This window comes from Lathyrus oleraceus, chromosome 7, assembly GCF_024323335.1.
Source record: "Lathyrus oleraceus cultivar Zhongwan6 chromosome 7, CAAS_Psat_ZW6_1.0, whole genome shotgun sequence".
Lineage (NCBI taxonomy): Eukaryota > Viridiplantae > Streptophyta > Magnoliopsida > Fabales > Fabaceae > Lathyrus > Lathyrus oleraceus.
In genome coordinates this window covers 137,267,221-137,274,515 of record NC_066585.1, presented here as the reverse complement: position 1 = coordinate 137,274,515, position 7,295 = coordinate 137,267,221, and the positions used below count along the sequence as shown (strand labels likewise).

At 38.0% G+C, this 7,295-nt stretch overlaps 1 non-coding gene across 1 annotated transcript; it reads left to right on the top strand.

Moving 5' to 3' along the window:
* Nucleotides 1-277: 277 nt before the first annotated feature.
* On the top strand, nt 278-384 carry LOC127108947 (small nucleolar RNA R71). The gene has a single exon (XR_007796444.1). It is a non-coding gene; the product is annotated as a small nucleolar RNA R71 (small nucleolar RNA).
* The last annotated feature ends 6,911 nt before the right edge of the window (nt 385-7,295 follow it).

Genomic DNA, 7,295 nt, shown 5'->3' with positions numbered 1-7,295 from the left:
GTGTACATATGCTCGACTTTGAGGGCTAATGCGTCCATTTTAGCTTGCATCATGTCTATAGAGCTTAGTTCATGCACTCCTCCTTGGGCTTCCTTCTTAACAACTGTCGCTCGTTCGACTCCCCATGATTGATGGTTTTGAGCCATATCTTCAATGAGGGCACTTAGCTTCAGGGTAAGGTTTGTTCATCAGAGCACCGCCTGCGGCAACGTCGATGGTCATCTTTGTGTTATAGTGAAGTCCATTATAGAAGGTTTGAATGATTAACCAGTTTTCTAAGCCATGATGTAGGCATGCTCGTAACAACTCTTTATATCTCTCCCAAGCTTCGAACAACGATTCTCCTTGGTTTTGGGTAAATCTAGTTATATGGTTTCGAAGAACGGCGGTCTTACTCGGGGGAAAATATCTAGCAAGAAAAACTCTTCTAAGGTTATCCCAAGTCGTAATGGAATTGGGTGGAAGGGAATCTAACCACGATAGGGCTTTATCTCTGAGGGAAAAAGGAAATAATCTTAAACGTATTGCCTCCGGAGAAGCTCCATTGGTTTTAAAAGTATCTGCTAATTGAAGAAATATTTTTAAATGTTGGTTAGGGTTCTCGGTAGCGAGACCTGCGAATTGTCTTTGTTGCACTAGTTGCAATAGGGATGGTTTAAGTTCAAAATTATTGGCTGGGATAATTGGGTTTACTATACTAGAACTAGGTTCTTCATTAGATGGTTGAGTGAAATCTTTAAGAGGTCTTTGGTTTTGATCTTCGGCCATAGCTCTCTTAATTCTATGAAAGAATAAAAGTGCGCGAGCGTAACGTTCAGGTTCCGCCAGAGGGTATATTAAACTTAAACTTCCGGTGCTGCGAGTTCTTCGCATTGACCAGCGGGAAATAGCCTAAGCCTAAACGATATAACAACAGGAAAATGAAATTTGACGAAATTGGTCCCCGGCAACGGCGCCAAAAACTTGATGCGGTGTTTTTCGCAAGTATACGAACGCGTCAGAGTAATATAAAAGATTGTCGAATCCACAGAGACCAAGTGTCAAGCTATCGTTATCTGTTGTTGTGGTGTTTATCAAAGGAAATCAAAATAGGTGTTTTTGTAGTGTGCATTGAAAAGTAAAGTATTTAAATAGGTTTAATTAATAAAGACAGGGTCGAATGTAATTCACGTAACCAATTGATAATCCAAGTACTTGCTAATAGAACTACTTATGGGCAATGTTTCCTACTTTGAAAAGAACTAATTTAACGGGAACTGTCGCTTTCGCGTATTCAGAATCGAGTTGTACTCCCTAATCAAACCCTCTTATTGTCACTTATAAAAAGGCGCGCATTGCGTTAGAGTAGTAAACCTATTTTTAAGAAATATAGTATCTTGACTAAGTTGAAAAGTATTATAACCTGGACTTCTTAACCAAAAGAGGTTCTTACGAACCAGACTCTAAACTTATAAACGCATCCGAAAATAGTTTTAAAATCTCTTTTCTTCTTAATGTTAAAAACACCTAATGAACTAAACAAAGCGCTTTCGCTGTTTTTGAAATAGTTAAAAACAATTAAGTTTATAAAGACGTTGGACGACTTTCGATCTTACCCAACGGAATTGAAGTGCGGGAAAACTTAAGTTGAAAGTTAAAATACCCCTTAAGTGTTTCTACGAACAATTGTACGGATTATCGGTTCAATTACGATCCTTACATTCTAACCTTTTAGATTTAGTTAGACATGGTAAAATAAAAGTGCATTAATTTAAATAAAAATAGTGCGAGTGCGGAAAGTAAATAAAAGTAGTGCGAGTGCGGGAAATAAATAATTTAAAGCGAGTGCGAGGAAATAAATAATTTAAAGCGAGTGCGAGGAAATAAATAATTTAAAGCGAGTGCGAGGAAATAAATAAAGTAAAAGCGAGTGCGGGAAATAAATAAAGTAAAAGCGAGTGCGGGAAATAAATAAAGTAAAAGCGAGTGCGGGAAATAAATAAAGTAAAGGCGAGTAATAAAAACCTGCTCCAATCGGAGGGCTGAGTAAATTGCAATGCGGAAATGAAAATGGCGGCAGGATTAACTTCCTTCCAAAGTGCTCCAAACTCGATTACAGACTCTATCACAGACTTGATTACACAATTGTGGTAACACTCCAATGCGAAGCGATTACCACTATAAAATACTGAATATATGCCTAAGTGAAACAAATTTGATTCTAAGTTTTCCTCTGTTCTAAGTTTGGATGATTGTAAAAGTGAATTCGCGTTTCTATTTATAAGCAAGTAAAAAGATGGAAATGACTTGGATGCCCTTCAACTTGAAAATAGGAGGGAACCGTTTTTCCTCTTGTGGCGCCCGCCACAAGGCCATGGCGCCCGTCACAAGGCCAAAGTGAGGCGCCTTAGTGGATGTAGTGGGGAAACGTGGGAGTTGAGGGAAGTTGAGTTTGACACGTCATGGCTTGGTCTGTGGCGCCCGCCATTGGGTAGGCCATAAGCACAAAATGCTGAATTTTAGGGTTTTTAGCCCTTTTTCGCTCCTTTTCTCGATCGGGGCTCCGATTAAAGTAAAAATCTGAAAACAAAGGAAAACACAGTAATAACACAACAAAATGACAATAAAACAACTAGAATGCATGTGAAATCGGAAACGAAAATACGTAAATTTCAGTGTTATCATCTACCATATTAACAGATGAATTTCCATGGGTTGGTAGTGGGTTTGCTTTCACATTAGGTGTGCGGTCCTCAAAGGACACCACCCACTCTTTACTAGCTTCTGAACTTCATATTTGAGCGGATAGCAGCTCTCAATGTCATGTCCGAGTGCTCCTTGATGAAAAGCACAACGGAGGTCAGGCTTGTACCACCATGGAAGTGGTTCAGGAATTTGTGGTGGATTTCTGGGTTGTAGCAAGTTCTTGAGAACCAATGACGGATAAAGTTCTTCATATTCATAGGAATTGGGTCGAAAGAGACCTTCTTCCTCTCAAAAGTTTGTTGCTGATGATTGTTGGTATTGTTGTTGTTGTATGTGTTTGCTCGTTGATGTGATTGTTGTTGAATTGGTGTTGATTGATTAGCTGAAAATACCGGGATTACTGATGATACTTGATCGTGGTGTTGACGGGGTGGTTAACTTCTTCTGTCCTGAGGCCTCCTCTGCCTCCCACTAATGATCATGTTGGCTTCATTATCCTTCTTCTTACTAAAACTGCCGTCGTATCTCTTGCTAGATGATACTTCCTCCTTCGACAACCGTCCTTCTCAGACATCTTCTTCAAGCCTCATCCCTATATTTACCATTTCGGTAAAGTCACTGGGGGCACTGGCGATCATCTTCTCATAATAAAATGAGCTAACGGTCTTCAAAAATATCTTGGTCATCTCCTTTTCCTCTAAAGGAGGGGTGATCTAAGCAGCGAGTTCTCTCCATCTCTGCGCGTACTCCTTAAACGTTTCCTTGTCCTTCTAAGATAGTGATCTCAATTGATCTTGGTCGGGAGCCATATCAACGTTGTACTTGTACTGCTTAACAATTGCTTCTCCCATATTATTGAAAGAGAAGATGCTTGCACTATCCAACCCCATATACCATCTTAGCGCAGCACCGGTCAAACTGTCTTGAAAGTAGTGGATTAACAGCTGATCATTGTCAGTTTGGGTAGACATCTTGCGGGCATACATCACCAAGTGAATGAGAGGACATGTGTTCCCTTTGTATTTTTCAAAGTCAGGCACTTTGAACTTCACTGGAATCTTCACATTCGGCACCAGACACAATTCAGCAGCACTCTTCCCAAAAAGATCCTTACCTCTCAAAGTTTTCAACTCCTTGCGCAGCTCAAGAAATTGATCTTTCATCTCATCCATTTTCTTATAAACGTCTGGACCCTCAGATGGCTCGGAATGATAAATGGTGTCTTCTACGCGAGGTAAGGTGTGCACTACAGGCGGTGGTACAGACATGAACGGGCTAGATACCGACATGGAAGCAAATGTAGGTGTAAAGCCTTCAGGTACAAAGTTCGGTGGCATTCCCCACGGGAATCTGGCAGGCATAGCAGGTGCGAAATGAGCGGTAGCAGCAGGCATGGTAGAGGTAGCCACCTCTGAAATAACGGTCCTCTGAGGAAGAGGAGTTGCAGGCGTTGGAGAAGAGTGGCTCTATGCGGCTAGAACTGACTCCATCATGGCAGTCAGGTGGGCGATCTCGTCTTTTAGCTCTCTATTCTCTTGCTCAAGATGTTCCATGATTCTGAAGTGATTGGCGAGAGTGTTGTACCGATGAGTCAGCTTGGCTGAAGCACAGAAGAAACACCAATGAGACATCTGGCAAAAAAGAAACCTGCTTATGCAAATGATGCATGAAATGCAATGCTTGTTTATTCATTTTTTTATTTTTTTAAGGAACTTACTATATTATTTGCAAATATATATATATATATATATATAACAACAATTCCAATAATTTAATATGACCAAAAATCTCTTTTCATTTATATAATTGGAAGGATTACACTGAGTACAATTTTAGAAACCAAATAAAAAATACAAGAGAAAAGGAGACTAGTCATCCTAAGGATCCCTAACAACAACGTCAGAAGTTTTGGCTGTAGGCGCGTGTAAGACCCCAATTTTGACCCTAAGATCCCTCATGGCATCATAACATTGCATTTGCATTGCCTCAAGGATCATAAAGCATCTTGGCTCCTTACCTTTGGGTGGGATCTCCTCTTGTGAGTGGTTTGAGATCACCAAGCATGCTTGAATTGTATATCATTGCTTTTCTCATTTTTGTTTACTAACCAAAAGCACAAAAAATATGTCACTAACATTTCTTGTTTGTAGCTTGAGCAATCACAAGGTCAAGAGCTTCAAGGAGATCCTTTGTGCAGAGATATGGCCAAGTGAAGATGATAGCAAGCATGGTAATGGTTCCCAAATATCTCATCCATCAAATATGCCTCCCTAGCATCTTAATTCATCATTTTGATCAAAGCAAGTCAAAGGATTTGAGGTTGGTTCCCCAAGGAAACCCTAATTCATTTGTGTACCACAATGCCTTACTCTTGAAGCAAGGGAAGTTCTTTAAATCATCATTTCATGCATATTTGAACTTATTTGTGTGCCCTCAATCATTAATTCATCAAGATATGAGTCATGGACTTGAGAAGTTGATTAGTCAATTCATCTGACTATTTTGAAGTGCACTAAGACCTAACGTTTTATGTGTTGGTCAAATGGAGATGATCCCAAAAGCAAAAATGTTATTAAGGACAATATGAACAACTTTCATGTTCACCAAAAATTTATTTGAAGCATGGAAGGCCATCTCCCATTCCAATACATTATAGGTCATTTTGACTGAAACCCTAATTTTGGGTCAACTTACCAAGAACATAACTCATTAATTTTTTATGATTTTGATGTGGGATCAAATGCATTGGAAATATTAAGATGTCTACTTAAAATTTTATGTTGAACAAAATTTCAAAATCTTAAAGGAGATACATGTGATAATGCAAAACATTATAGGTCACTTTGGACCAAATGCATTGAAAGTCAAAAAAGTCCAACTTCAAGTGCCCATAACTCTTTCATAAAAAATCCAAATGATTCAAACTTTAAGTCCATTTTTATTGTCTCGAAAAGATCTACAACTGTTATGTTGTAGGTGTTTTCATTTAGGGCTTGCATCATCAAAACAGAAGGACTTGAACATTGGCAAAATTTGGAAACTTTGCCTTTACATGATTTGCACCTTACACTTTAAACTCAAAATTCACTAATTTCCACACTTCAAATGGATTTTTGCCCAACATAACATTTGTTCCTTACATCAAGACTTTTCCAACCATTACTCACATGCTCATGTTTGGATTTGGCAAATGGCATTTTCGAAGAGGAGAAATTTTAGGCATAATTGTGCATAACATGTTGAAACTCATTATACAAGCTTGTGCATTGCCAAATCCACGACCATTTCAGCTCAATTATGCTTCAGAGTGCATTTGGCATTGAATTTAGGCCTTTTTAATGATCATGCAAGCCCATGCAAGAGTATCCATTTGCCATGCACACGGATTGGATCACACTTACCTTGCCTCTCCATCTATAAATAAGAGCATCACTCCATTCAAATTCCATCCATGAATCAACCTGAAATGCTGCTAAACTGAAAACCTAACCTCTTACCAAAGGAGCTATCTCACTTTTCTTCAAATTTTTCAGATCTAAAATTCAACTAAATCTGGTTGAATCTTTGGATCTAAAGCTCCTAGACCTTCATCCTTTAGTCCATTGCACTTATGTTTTGCCAAAGGAAGCAAGGAAAAGAGCTCATATCTTCACAATCCAAGGTTGTTCTTCAACTGGTTTTCTCTTCGAAACTCACCATTTATTGATCTAATTGCTTGGATTTTTTGATGGCTGAAGTCCTCTTCATATAGGCAATTGTTTTGAATGCTCAATTGTTGAAATCCATGAAGTTCAGCATGAACACCATAATTTTCTCTCTCTAATTTCTCTCTCTATGAGGATCTAGAGGAGAAACCAATGGTACAGGGATGATGTACATCATCCCAGCTTTCCAATGATGTATGGATCGTGTATTTTGGTTAAGCTTTTAAAACCTGCAATTTTGGCTGGAATCTTCATGCTCACCGGAGAAGACGGTGGCTCCGATCACCGCTTCTTTGCCAGATGCATTGTGAGCCCTTGGATCTAATTTCCAGATCTAATCCTGGCCTTTGCTTCTTATGACCTTTTTTAATGCCATGTGTTTCGCTAATGACTTTGGTACACCATGGAAGCGCGCATGTGGAGCGTCTGATCAGCCACGTCAATTAATGAGGCTTCATCAGACGCTCCTTGTTTTTTTTGAATTTTCCATTTTCTGATTTTATTTCTTTTATTTCCATTATTTTCAAAAATTCATATCTTCTTCATTTTAATTCCAAAAAATATGGGACCAATTGCATTCTTCTCCAAATAATTTCTAGTTTCTAATTTTGATTTTTAACATTTTTTTATTTTGTCATTTGTTATTTTTTGTGAATTTTCTCTTTTCTGGTTATTTTTAATTCATTTTAAATAGTTTGTGATATTCAAAAAATACAAAAATATTTTCCTAACCTATTTGAATGAAGATGGATCTATGAAAAATATTCTCATTAATTTTCTAATTGATTTAAGATTTATTTGAGATTTTAATTCAATTAGGTTATTTTTATTCATTTTTAATTCATTAAAAATAGTTTCTGACTTTTAAAAATGCTGAGATTTTTTGTCAAACTTTGTTTGACCTTG